Source organism: Lemur catta, chromosome 6 (genome assembly GCF_020740605.2).
Source record: "Lemur catta isolate mLemCat1 chromosome 6, mLemCat1.pri, whole genome shotgun sequence".
Taxonomy (NCBI): Eukaryota; Metazoa; Chordata; class Mammalia; order Primates; family Lemuridae; genus Lemur; species Lemur catta.
This window is the reverse complement of record NC_059133.1, coordinates 10,715,523-10,729,793: the sequence shown is the minus strand read 5'-3', so window position 1 is coordinate 10,729,793 and position 14,271 is coordinate 10,715,523. Positions and strand designations below refer to the sequence as shown.

Genomic DNA, 14,271 nt, shown 5'->3' with positions numbered 1-14,271 from the left:
TAGGACCCAGCAACCACTGCTGTGAGGTTATATACAAAAGCACAAAAGTCTACAAAAACCCAACTTCACAAATATAATCCATGTAATGGTGTAAGTGGGACAAGAAGCCAGGAGAGGCAATGGAAGTAGAAGTGAAAAATAACTGGCCTGGAAATTAGGAGCTGGGAAAGGACCTTAGATCTCTCACTTGCTACCTGGGGCTAGTCCTTAGGTTTTCGTGGAGTATCAACATTCCCAGCTATAAAATGGGAACGTTAATGCTGCCACCCTCACGGGATTGACTTAATTGCAATAACCTGAATGTGATTTCAACCTCTATAAAGTGATTGACAACCTTTATAAAGTGATAGAATATTTAAAATAGACTAAAGTAGATTATCTATTATAAATAGATCAAGATAGATAACCTGGGGGGGGGGTGGCTCACGCTTGTAATCCTAGCACTCTCAGAGGCCGAGGCGAGTGGATCGTTTGAGCTCAGGAGTTCGAGACCAGCCTGAGCAAGAGCAAGAGCCTGTTTCTACTAAAAAATAGAAAAAATTAGCCAGGCAACTAAAAATATAAAACATTAACCAAGTGTGGTGGTACATGCCTGTAGTCCCAGCTACTCGGGAGGCTGAGGCAGAAGGATTGCTTGAGCCCAGGAGTTTGAGGTTGCTGTGAGCTAGGCTGACGCCACGGCACTCTGGCCCGGGCAATAGAGCGAGACTCTTGTCTCAAAAAAATTAAAAAAGGAAAAAAAAAAAAAGATAGATAACCTAGTACTGTGCCGGACAAACTGTGCATAAATAAAACATATCAACAATAAAGCTAAACTTTATTGAGCACCAAAACCCTCCAAGGTATTTTCCTTATTGCACAGATAAGGGAAACTGAGGCACAAAAAGTTTTATGACTTGCCCAAGGTCAAAGAGCCTGCCAGTGGAAGAATCAGGATTAGGACAGAGGGTGAGTCCAGAGCCTATTGCCCTAAATTCTAGACATACAAACATCATGGTGGATCAGAAGCCAAAGAAATGAAGCCATCTACCCAAGGGCACACAGAGCAAAGTGACAGGTGCTGGATGCTGAACCAGGGTGTTCCATGTGCATTCAGGTATGAATATATTCACCTGTTTCTCAAGCATGTATGAGGTGCCTACCATGGGCAAGGTGCAATGGGAGGGTCCTGGCGGCAAGGCCTCTAAAAGGGGAGGCAAAATCAGCACAAAAGCTGGCACTTATGTGCAAAGACACGACCCAGTCTGGTAGGAGCAGCGACATAAGCAAAGCACTCAGCAAAGCAAGTGCTGACTGCAGCCATGCGACACTGGCCAGCAACTGGCATTCTAGGTTTACAGTCCTGCAGCAGTTTCCTACAACCGTACTCCCTTACGGGGAGTACTCCCTCATCTGAGAGGAGAAGCCACCTCCAAGAACACCTGGTCCATAAGCACTGGGATGAAGGCAGGGCAGCCCCTTACTAAAGTGTTTTGATCAGAAGTGGAACCTGAGAGCAGAGAGCAAAGTGGGACAGAGAAGGATAAGTTGCTGGTGAACCAGGGGTGGGCAGGTGGGAGGGGGAGGGGCACTGGCATTTCCTGGGGGGCCATCGTAAACCAGACACTGTGCTGAGTGCATGCCACACTTCAGCTACCCAGAGAACACCGAGAGAGGGGTTTTACTAACCACGGTTTACGGTTGAGGAAACCAGAGAATCGTCCTGGAGGGCTTGTCCCCCAGACCAGCAGGAATAGACCGAATGTCCCCAGATTAGAGAACCCTTTGCTCAGGTGCGCGCTCTCTCTCTCTCTCTCTCACATACACACACACACACCCCTACCCCTTTCTCCCATTATGGGTTGAATTGTGTCCTTTCCACCAAAAAACTTCGTATGTTGAAGCCCTAACCCCCAGTACTGCAGAATGTGACTTGTGTTTAGGGATAGGACCTTGAAAGTGGTAATTAAGTTAAAACGAGGCCCTAATCCAATATGACTGCTGTCCTCATAAGATGAGGAAGAGACACCAGGGGCAGTGTCCACCGCAGGGAGACCACGTGAGGACACAGGGAGAAGACAGCCATCTACGAGCCCAGGAGAGAGGCCTCAGAGGAAACCGACCTTGCCCACACTGTGATCTTGGACTTTCAGCCTCCAGAACTGTGAGAAGTAAATTTCTGCTGATTAACCACCCAACCTGTGGCACTCTCTTACGGCAGCCCTAGCAAACCAATACACCCCTCACCTGATTTTTGTTCTCCATAGACGTTACTTCATCTTGACTTCCCAGCAAGCTCATTCGCTGTCTGGCCCCCTCACTAGAATGTAAACTCCAGGGACTCCAGTTGCTTTATTCAATGATGCACCCCCAGAACCTAGAACAGTCTCTAGCTCATGGCCAGCACCTGATACATATTTAATGAACAAATAAATTAAATGAAAATGGGATTTAAACCCGGCTGCTGCTTCTGAAGTCACCCACCCACTCCTTTCCCTACACCCCACTTCCTCCTCCTGCTCTGTCTCTGCTCCTTGTATCTGCCTCTCCCTCCCCCACATAATAGCTAGTAAATAAGTAAAAATAGTATTAAAATAGTATAAATTCAAAGTTTCTCTCTAGCCTATAATCACCACCAGACAGTAGTATAAAAAAGGTGACACAAAGGGCCTCACCTTAACCACCAGGGAATGTTATGATCTGCCAGGTGCTGAAATCCTCAAGTGACATTTTATTATTATTACTAATTTTAAGTCAATATGTAAAAAATAAGGCTACGGTTTAGGTTTTTTGGCGTGTGTCTGTGTGCATACTTAAGGCAGGGGGCCGATAATCGAGGGCCATACTGGTCAGACCTCACACCTGACAGCTGGTGCTGACCCAAATCCCAGGCTGGAGAGGAGGAGTTAGGAGGTTGCAAAACCTGAAACTCCTGAGGACCATGGAGGTGTCCCAGTGACCACTCTGGGCCCCCAGCCCTCTTCATGCCCTCAGCAGCCTGGGTGGCAACAAGCCCGGCTCCTTTCCAAACAACAAGCGACTTCTCCCCCTGCTCTCTAAGAAGACAGCAGAAGTCAAGTCAGACTGACTTGACTGGGGAGCTGGGCTGGGGGAACAGAGGTGACAGCGGGGCTAGAAAGAGGAAGGCCACTACACCTGGCAAGGAAGCCATTCCTCTGCAATGACAGAAAACACTAGAGCAAAGACAGCTCTTGCATCCCAGTCCCCAGCCCCTTAGCCACCCATCTAATCCCGAGGCCCTGCCCAGCCCAGCCCAGCCCCAAATACTCCCTCATTACAAACATCCATCTGATCAAAGGCAGCCACTAGGATTCTGAAACTTCCTTGTTACAACAAAACTAAACTGTTGCAACTTGTTGCTACAATTCTCCCAGCACCCTGGGGTAGGCCACTGGAGAGCAGAAGTCACCTGCAAGTGGCATTTGGACATTTTGAAGAACACCCACCCCACTTCCATCCTCCTGCCTCCACCCTCGGCTTCCTCCTACCCACTGTCACCCTCAGTCCGGTCTCTCTCTGTAGAGCTGGGCGCTATTTCCTGAGCCTCCCTGTTGGCAAGGTCCTTTGGAGAAGTTTCTGCTCCCTCACCTCCTCCCAGTGGTTTTCTGGAACAAGACTTATAACTGCCACACATATCGGGGGGGGGGGGGGGGGGGAGTGGAGGGTAGACTGAAGAGATTTTTCCAAAGAGTCCAGAAAGATCCCACAGCTTCATGTTCTAAGCTTTCTCACCACTAATGACAAAATGGTTTTACCTGTCTTCTACCAATTGGAATGGGGCATGGGAACTGCCATCGTCTCCTTGGCCCTGTCACGGCCACACCAGAGGGCAGTGACCATGTTCTTGGGTCTAGACAGTGAGCCCCTCAAGGGCAGGGCCTGGGACATCTCATTCACCTGCTTCCTGACCACGTGGCCACTTCTGGCCTAGATCTAGATGTTCGGCTGGGGGTGGCGGCTCGTGCCTGTACCAACTCTTTGGGAAGCCAAGGTGGGAAGACTGCTTGAGCCCAGGAGTTTGAGACCAACCTGGGCAACAGAGTGACACCCTGTCTCTAAAAATAAAAACAAAATAAAAAGAAAAAATAGAATAGACGTTCAGGATGTATTTGCTGAATGAATTTCCAAAAGAGTCAATAAAACCCACAGAATTTTCTGGCAATGTAAGCAATGGTTCTTCCCCTAAGTGGACCATAACATGGCCATTAAAATATTAATTGTGGAGGCTGTTGCAACACAGAAACTTCATCTTATAGTACTAGGTGAATAAGTCAGAATACATGACAGTATGTGTTCTGCTTACAATTTTATAAAATGTGTGTATTTGGACAGGAAACCAAGAAAAATTCAAACAGTGGATGGGGTGTGGGGCAGATTTGCTTTTTGCCAGCTTTGTTGTTATAAACACTTATGCTATAAACACCACCACCCCTTATTTTTTTTTTTTACTTTAAAAAGGAAACTGATTCCAGTAAGAATTATGTCTCTCTCAATGTTCCATGAAAAATCTCATCCCAACTCCTTTGGCTGGGAATAATATGCTGACCACACAACCAGAGGGCACAAGCAGAATTCCCAGCATCCATCCAGAGGTTAACGACCTGGGAATGGAATCCTGCACTCCCACATTTCCTAGGAAATGGCGCAAGGATGCAAGCCTTAATAGGCCACCTTGGCCTATGCAAGTGCTGAGGCTGGGAGCCCCTAAGGAGAAGAAACCTTTTCCCAGCCCCAGGTGACTCACAGGGCCTTGGCCAACCTGAATCACCCCTGAACAAAGCTCCGCCAGAGTCTGAGCAACTGAACAAGGTCCCAGCCCTGCTCCCTGGGCTTGCTGTGCCATGTCGCTACCTTGCAATCAGCTCAGAGGCTGCCTCCTCCAGGCTCCGAGAATCTGTATCTGATGCGACCATCAGCTCCTGGAAATAAGGGCCCACGTTTCCTTCACCCCCATATCTCCAGCACCTAGCCCCGTGCCTTACACCTAGAGTAAGTTCTGAAGAGTCGCCACTGAATGACTAAGGGTTTGATGGGTGGACAGATGAAGGAAGGAAGGAATGCAACAGTTTCGAGTGGGCTAATGTCCAGAAAAGCCCACTAGTCAAGAGCTAGGCCCTCTGCTAGCTGGTGCCCGGTGGGCGCTGCTCAGGGTGCAGGCAACGACAGGTGGGCACAGCAGGCAAGTCACTCCCAGGGCCTGGATTCACACCAGTAGCCAAGGTCTTGTCACCTGCCCTTCCTTAGGACCAACCACACTCACCTGAAAAACGGCCAGTTGGGGTTAAAGGTGAAGTCAGGAGCCAAGGCAACATTATCAAAATGGCGATGGAGCTCTGAGTAGCCAACCAGGGTGTGGGGTGTGAGGCCCACTCTGCTGAGGCCCAGTGCTCTGCTCACTGAACGAACTCTCAGCCACTGGTGAGACAGGAGGCCTCAGGGACCAGTGCAACCCCCCACTGCCAAGCGAGGACATGCACACCCAGGAGTGAAGGGCGTCTACAAGGCCACACACGGGTGGAGTCAGAGCACCCAAGTTTGAATCCCTGCACAGTATCCTCATCTGCAAAATGGGGATAACTTCCTACCTTGTGGAAACAAGGGAAGAATTAAATGACACAATCCATGTAAAAACGCTAGCACCATGTCTGGTACATACAAGTGCTCAATAAAATTTAACTATTAGCAGTAGTAGAAGAGCTGGGACTCGACGAAGACATCCTGATTCCAGGCGGCAGCTCTTCCTTCCTTCCTGGCCCACCTGCATGTCTGCTGCCTCCTCCCAGGCCATCCTAGCCTGCAGGCACCTCCCTCAAGGTGCTCACAAGTCTCCAGTCACTCAGGGTAGCATGGGCCTGCCTCATCTCAAGTCTCCCTCTCAGCCTCCCAGCTCCCTAGTAGAGGGTAAGGGTCCTTGGTGACAGGGACAGGCTCTCAGCCTTCCATCACTGTTGAGGCCCCACTGAGCACCACACGGTGTAGGACACGGAGCAGGAACTTAAGGAGTCTCTGTTGATTGATTACCTTGGCAAAGAAACTGGGGGGCAAATTCCCTTATACCAAATAGTTGGCTCTTAGATATGAAAAAAATATGTAAAAACTTTAAAGTGCCTCCCCACCACCACCTTTCTCACCCTAAAGATTCCCAGACATCAGTGTTTCATAAATGGAGAGATCACTAACTGGCATTCAAAAGCTTAGACCTGAACTCCACTCTTGCAACCAAGACCAGGGGCCCTGATTGTGACAGCCACCAGGCTACAGCCTGGGGAGAGAGGAAAAAAGACTCCGCCCCTGACCCCGAGTCCTTGCAGTCCAGTGAATTCTAAAATCTTCTCCCCTATTCCGGCCCAGTTAGATTAAGTCACCCAACTGTTCCAAATGCCTCGTTCTTTATGTTTATCAGACAGGAAGCTGCCTTCTCCAGCCCAGTGACTTAATGTAAAACACAGGAAACACAGGAAACACAGCGGCTTCTGAACACAGACAACTCTAAATAAAGGTGCTGCTACTGCTTTTTTTAAAAAAAACACTTAAGCCAGCTCAGATTAGCATAACGAGTAGAATTAGGAAAAAAAAAAAAAAAAGGATGCAAAAGTTGCAGGCCCCAGAAACCTCAGCATCAATGCTGAGCATGTTCCAGCAGGTTCCTCAGTCACCTTAGTCATCGTACCTTGCTGTCAAGGGACAGGCTTCTTGGATAAATATAAAATTCTGAGGACAGATGATGTTGATGATAATATGAAGAGGAAGAGGAAGGGCAGGAAGAGGACAACTGCACCATTTCGCATAGTTTTACTACCCTAAGAAAGCAGGCATCTCCATAATGCAGATGGGGAAACCAAAGTCAGTGGCAGGAAAAAAGGCAGTAGTCTGAACTCAGCTCTGACTGCTCTCAAAACCTTGGTTTGTTCCTTCTGCCACAGGTTTTGTATTGAAAATACAACAAATTGATTGCCCGAGACATTAGATGACCTGAAGTTACTAGAAATCAGGACCAGCTAAAGGACAGGGGAGGGATACTGCAGCTCTCTGAATGGCCCACCCGCTGCCTGGCACCACCCCATGTGAAATATTGATTTTTTGAGCCTTGTCCAACTGGAAGGACTTCAGAGAAACGCAAATACTTCCCACCCCATTCCTTAACCCTAATGCCCCTAAAAAAGAAAAAGATTAAGGGAGTAGAAAAATAGACTCTTGAGGAAAGATTCAAGGAGCTAAATGTGTGCTGCTTGGCTAAACAGCACATAAAGGTGAAGAAAGGGATGGTAACCGTTTAAAAAACACTTTTACATGAGGCCTCCTGATTCGCAGAGAAAGGCCCTGGGGGTTGGGGGGGAGTGGACGTAGGGCCAAGGTTTTCTCCCGACTCACAGAATGAGCAAATCGCTCCTTCTCTAATGGAAAAAATGCATATATTTTTCAATTATCTCCGAGATCCCTTCCAGCTCAGACAGTCTATAATTCTAAGTAAATTCAGTGGGGAGGCTTCTATCACTGTTGTTGATTTTTCTTTTAAGCAGGGCATCATGTAGAATTACAGTTAAAATGAAAGAAAAAAGAAAACCTAAGGCTTAAGTTCCCAAAATGTAAATGTCCTTTTGGTCAGTGACAACTTCTAAAACAAAGAGATTAGCTTATAGCTCCCTCAATACATTAAAAATTGTATAGAGAGACATCATGCTGGCCCAGGGAGCAAGAAACACCTCCCTGAGATGCCCCCTTTTTCCTCTGGGAAGTGCCACAGGACCTTAAGGTCGTCTGAAAGGCACCAAGGGAGTGACTGGAGGGTGGGGGAGATCAGCTCCCCTCAACCTCTCCACAGGCCTCAGCCCAACCTGCACAGGCAGGAAGCCACACCCTTCCAGAAGGCCCCCCCACCCAAGGCTCCCTCCAACCACAGCAGGAGGTTCCTGGGCTAGAGATGCAGACAGCTGCTGATGGTACCCCGACCGGCCTGGACCCCCGCCAAGGGCCAGCTAAGGGCCTTCTCTCCACCTGCCCAGGCACTGAATCATCTCAGGCTTGAGAAACTCATGGTCAGAATGGGGACCTGAGTAATTCCAAGCAAAGCTTGCCTGGGTTACTTTTTAAAGAGACACGCATCAGAACCAAGTGAGCAGCTCCCCTTGTGCCTCCCAAGTATTTGGTGCCATCTAAGCACAAGGGGTGGGGAAGTGGGGGGCAGGTACACATCCCCCCCATCCCTGTGTGGTGGCAACCCCACTTTAGAGCCAGGCTCATTGTGTGGACTCATGTGTGACTCAGGTCATTCCCCCAGGCATCCCCAAGGCTGCTTTGCAGGGACTCTGGCCCACTCAGGACCCTGACAGGGTCTTGCAAAGACTTCGCTGGGGAAAAGAGCCCACTGAACAGCCAGCTTCTTCAGCACCCACACCAGCCAAGGCCAAGGGGTCTTCCTTGACAAGGGGTCAGGGCTCCCCAATTCAAAATGCCCCTCTGATCATATTTTCTCAAGAATATGGGCTTTTCTATTGTTGTTAATATGAAAAAACCATAAACCAGATGTCTGGGGGACAACTGGGGACAGAATGAGAGACACAAGTCTATGCGATGAGGGCCAGGAGTGTGAAGGTCTGGACTGGCCTTCAGGCTGGGGTAGGCTCCCCAGAACAGGAGAGCTTATGGGCTGGAGCCAGGCAAACTGTGGGGAACCTGGCAAAAGGGTATCCCAAAATACTCTGCAGACACACACGCAGCCTTCCTCCTCTCACACAGCAAAGGCAGTCATCTACCATTTCCCAGAATATGAGGAAGTAGATCAGAGGAGACATTTGTTTAAGTGGTTGCTCTAGTGATAATGTGACATGAAGGAGAAGACAGGACCCAAAGAGTTCCAAACACAAAGGGCAAGTCAGTCGATTTGGAAGACCCTGCCCTCCTTCCCTGCACACAGTAGGCATTCTATATGAAATCTGGAATCTGAAGAAATGCACTTTAAAGTTGAGGCCTATAAGTCTGGCCAGCCGGCCCCTTATTTTTATAGTTGAGAAAAATAAGAAAGATCTAAATTTTTGACCATTTAAGGACAATACATTTAAAAGGGTATTTAGTGAAAAATAACACCCCCAACTCCTACCACCTGGGCCCTTATGAGACAACCACTATTACCACAGTCTCAGTATCTTTCCAGAAATATTGCAGGCACAGAGAAGCAGAGGTGGCATACCATGTTTTACCTCTTACACGTTTTACACTACTTCGCGCCAGTTTTTTCCCACTTACCACATATCCTGGAGAGCATGCCCAATCAGTACGTATAGATTGGCCTCATTTTTTTAAGGGCTATGAGGACTTCCACTGAACAGCTGTCCTATGATTTATTTGACCTTTTTAATGGATAGCTTGTTTCCTGTCATTATCTATGACAATGCTATAATGAATATTCTCAGACACTTACTTTTGCACATTTGAGTTTATCTATGGGATAAATTTCTAGAATGCAGTCAGAAGGAATATGCCTTGACAGATATTGTCAAACTACCTTCTAAAAAGAAAGCTGTACAATATATACTCCCATCAATAAGGCACAAGAGTGCCTAAGGAGTAGGGGCATTTGGAAAAATTAAAATTACTGAATTTTTCAGTTTCCCAGGCACTCCTGTGCATAACTGCTGGGCACATAAACTGGTACGATGTCACTGTAGTGCTATATGGCACTTTCTAACAAAATCAAACCTACCCTTGACCAGAGCCAGAGCTGGAAACCAGCGTCCGGTCGCACAAGTTCAGTACTCTTTTTATCACCCCTCGACTATCTCCTAGACCATGGGAAATCATGTTTTAGAACTAAAACCACCTTCCAGTCGGCACACCTTCCAGCCAGGCCAGGGCCCCGGGAAGAGGTCACTCAGCTCCACATCACCTAGTGCATCCAAAAGCATCAGCAGATGGGCCTCATAACCACTTGTGTCTTTACCACTTGCGGTTCACAGTGCACAAATGGTACACGAAACCTTTTTAGAGGCAGAAAGAACACTGAGCTAGAAGCCAGGAAAATAATCTACCCCCTACCTGTACCCCTGGATTCCTCACCTGATAACCCAGAGAGTTAAGACTGATTATTTATATACATATATATATATTTTTTTAAACATATACAGCCACCATACTCACCTATTTCTTTTAGTTCTCACATCTAACCCTGCAGGGTAGGTATGCTTCCACATTACAGATGAGGAAACTGAGGCTCAGGGAGGATGATTACATGACTTGCCTAAGGTCACACAGCTAGTAAGAGGCAAGGTCAGGATTTGACTCTGCCTATCTCTAAAGCTCCTGTTCCTTCCATGACCCCACTCTTCCCAGTTCTAAGAATGGGATTCTGTAAGCCATAGGAGCACCGCTGCCCAGAGAGCAGCCAGGGCTCCATTCTGTTGACATCAGAGGACTGGTGCTCAGGGGCTCAGCGCACCAAGGGTTAAGGCTGAGAGGCAGCGACTCTCTGGGGCTGCACAAAGGGAAAATGCACTTCCTGCCCCAGCGGGCAGAGATGCTGTTTTATGCTCAGTAAATGAGGACGTTTGTTTAATTAAGACGACACACAGATTTTGTTATTCTAAATATTTCTGGAACATGATGCTTGGGAGGAAGCTGTCAAGGCATGGATTTTTTTTTTTCTTTGCTTTGGGTTTCTCTTTCTCTCCTTCCAGGAGAAGGGTAGGGCCAGGCTTAGAGGAAAACAACAGCCCACCCCTCCTCTCCTTTTGAAATAAAGATGTCAAGCTGGTAAGGGCTGTCTTAAGTACTTTATTGAAGGATTAGCTAGAAGAGGAAGTGAAGAAAGCACAGCCTGCCTGGTTTCTAGCAATACCCTACCAGGCCACACAACAATGCTGCATTTTTTGAGTGTGCTTTCCTTCTTTAAAGAGCTAACAGATCCTTGTTTTGTTTTTTCTGGAGCAAGAGTAGGCAAGAGGCAGGCTGTGATTAACATGCATTCTTCATCTACAAGAGAGAAGTTGTCCCATCTCCAACCTTTTAGGTTAAAAAGTTTAAAAATAAAAACAAGAAAGCCAGGGCCCCGACCCTCTCTCTCTCTCCTCTGCCCTCTACCCTCAGGGCCCTTCAGACAACGGGTCCCACAAAACGCGCCTCTCAGGTTGCCCTTCTCCCACAGGCTGGAGAGGGCTCCAAGCGGAGCTGCCAACGCCGGCTCTACCAGCACCCGATGGGCCCACCTGCGCCGCCAGGACTTGCTGAGGGTGGAGAGTGAAGCTCTTTGCTGTCACCCCACAGTCATCTAGGAGCACACTGGCTCTCAAATTACACTGAGAAATCTCTTAACGTTTTTAATTACCCCGCAATTATCTACTAAATGACCCCTCACTTTCCAACACCGCATGCTTGCCTCAGTTTGCCAAACCTGCAACATGCTCCTTCCTTGTGGCAGCTTCCCCCTTGCCCCACACAGAAGTGGCCCCTCTCAGCCTTGAAATTCCTCAAGTCCTTTGTCTATAGCATGCTTGGGACACACATCACAGGCCGCCTTTGTATTGCATTGCAGTCACTCTGCCACTATTTACCGTTGAGGACTGTAAACTCCCCAAGGGCAGAGGCTGGGGCTCCCCGCTCCCAACCCCCATGACTCACAGTGCCTTTCTGGGGTCCCTGTCATCTCTGCCTCACACTAAGAGTCATCTACAGATTTGTCTCAGCTCTCCCCTCAGTGCCCATGGGCAGGGGCCAGGTCTTACTCAACCTCACAACCCCCACCACCTGGCAGAGTCCCTGGCACAGAGAAGCCAGTTAAATATTTGCTCAATTACACATGTGTGCCCTGCCCCCATCCATAGCAGCCTTGTATATGAACTGACTAATATTAATTGAATGATCCTCTAAACAGGCCTTAAGGCAGCCTCCCTCCTTACCAAAAAGGGAATACTAAACCCTCAGGTGAGGTTATCAGGTGGGGCCCAGACAGTGGAGTCAGAAATGGCCACAGTGTTGCACTGTATGGAGAAGGAGCTAAGGTTCTCTTCCCCTTCGACAGTTACTCAACAGTTACTTTGAAATCCTGTTAAACCCAGAAAAGGGCGCAGTGAACCGAGAAGTGGTTGGCCTCTCAATTGCCCAGTGGAGAGAGCTGCCTGTCTCCAAAACCTGGAACTTCCCTAGGAACCTTCTCCCCACACCGGCTGGGTGGGGGCTGGGTGGGGCCAAGGCAGCAGCCCTGGCACTCACCCTGCCCCCTCTTCAGGACAGCCAGCAGGCTAGTCCCAGAGGGTACTGGGTCTCGGTCTCAGTTCGAAACAGCAGGGCTCCCCTGGAGGGATGGGGGAGCTGCAGTCCTGCCCTGGGCGTGGCCCCAGGACAGGACCGGAGTGAGGACCCCTGAACAGGGAAGTGGGGAAGTATAGAAAACCCCTGTTTGATCTGGCTCAAACAGTTAAGATGCAATAGCCCAGGCCTGGTCCTAGCGGCTGGGCCAGCTGCCCCCGCGCCCCGCCCGGGCGGGGCGGCCCCTGGCGCGGTGGAATCAGGTGCGCACGCCCAGGCGGCCCGACGGCAGCCGGCATTCCGGGACTTCCTCCCTAGTAACGAGTCAGGGTGAGGGCTGGAGCGGGGATGGGGGGGCGGTCTTTCCTGCCCCACGGACCCGTCCCCGCCTGGTCCCCTTCCCCACGCACCCACCCGCACCTCTCCCGGGCCCCTCCGCGGCCGACGGCGGCAGCCGGGAGAACGAGGAAGTGGCAGCAGGGCGGAAACCAGCCGGGTGCAAGGTCTGCCGCAGGACTGCCCGACTGACTCAGGACGCCCTGACAGCTGCCAAGCGGTCCCCGCCTGCCCGTTACCTCCGTTTCCAAAACGCCTGGAAACTTTCAAAGAAGCGGTTGCCCGAGCTCCCCATCTAACCTCCCCCACCCGGTTCGGCTGGCCCACGGGCCGGCAGCTCCCTGGAAAGGGTTAAAAAGTTTGCCCAACTCGGGCCCGGGCGAGGCGAGGGCGGGGCGCGTGTCCCCGGCGGAGGGGGAGGTCGGCTCCCGGTGCCCCGTCCCGGGAATGCGCCGGCGGGGGGGGTGCCGAACGGCGGCCTTGCTCCTCGCTCCCAGCGCTGGGGTCCCGGCCCCCCGGGGAGGATGCGGCGCTCGGGCCCGGCCGCCCGCGCTCGCGCCCGCCTGCGCAGGTCGCTGGCCACGCCGCGGCCGAGAACCACACGTCGGCCCGCTTGGCCCCGACGCCGCGCGTCTCGTCGCCGCCCGCCCGCCCGGGGCGGGACCCGCCGGTGGGGCTTGCTCACCTGAACCTGGATCTGCCCCGGGGAACAGGCGCTGCTTCTCCCGAAAGGACTTTCTCGAGCGCTCGGGCGGCGGCGGGGTGGGGCGAGCGCGCGAGGCGGGAGCTGCAGCAGGTCAGCCTCGCTCAGCCTTCCGTGCCCTGCCCAGGAACCGCGGTGATCTGCGCGCCTCACCGCACCCAGCTCGGCTCCTCGCCGCCTTCCCGCCCCGCCCTCGCAGTCCCGGCCCATTCCAAGCGGGGCGCCGGCTTCGGGGCGGAGCCTGCAGAGACGACCCCGCCCCCGCCCTGCCTCACCCACTGCAGCCCTCGCCTGGTCTTGATGGACAGCCATGTGGGCCTGTAGGAAGGGTGTGGGCGGAGCCCCTGAGGCCTACCCATCCGCCCCCACCGTCACCACCCGCTCCACCTTCCCCCGCGCTTCCTCGGCGGGAGCCCCGCCCCCTAGGGCGGGTCCAACGGACAGCCAGGTTCTAGGACAAAGATTGACACGGGGTGAGTCCAATCAAAAGGCGGCCGGTCAGGGCGCTGAGGCTCCGGGCCCAGGTTTTGGTGCATTGCCTGGGCCGGGGCGAGGCCCGGCGGGAGCTGGCTGGGCAGGTCCCGGGCTCTGACACCCCGCCCCGCGAACTGTGTTTTCTGTATCCTACCAGAAGAACAGATACTAAGTACCATATAAGGGAAAAGTGCTAGTTTACATCATTGTGATGGCCTGTGGGGGCGGGCATGGACTCGGCTCTGGATTCCGTTGTGTGCGTGCCGAGTTCGATTCTTGACCCTGCCTCTTTGGAGTCTACACGCTGCTGTCTTTCAGCCTCCATACCTTTGCTCTGGCGGTTCCCTCTGCCTGGAATGCGCTTCCAAGCCTGTCTTTACCTCCACGTCTTTAACTCGCATACATTCTTTCAGATACTTGATACAAGTTGCGCCCCCCCCTTTTTTTTTTTTTGGATACTGTCTACTACAAGAGGATAAATTTTTTTCATTTTAAAAAATATTTTACATTTATCTTTTAAT

At 51.0% G+C, this 14,271-nt stretch overlaps 1 protein-coding gene across 1 annotated transcript in view; it reads right to left on the bottom strand.

Annotated features, from left to right (window-relative positions):
* The window catches only part of MYH9 (myosin heavy chain 9), a 90,228-nt gene extending 76,709 nt beyond the window's left edge, over nucleotides 1-13,519 (bottom strand). Inside the window, exon 1 of the mRNA XM_045552969.1 lies at nucleotides 13,259-13,519. The gene's annotated coding sequence lies outside the window, so the exon portion shown is untranslated. The remainder of the gene's footprint in view (nucleotides 1-13,258) is intronic.
* Nucleotides 13,520-14,271: the final 752 nt, after the last annotated feature.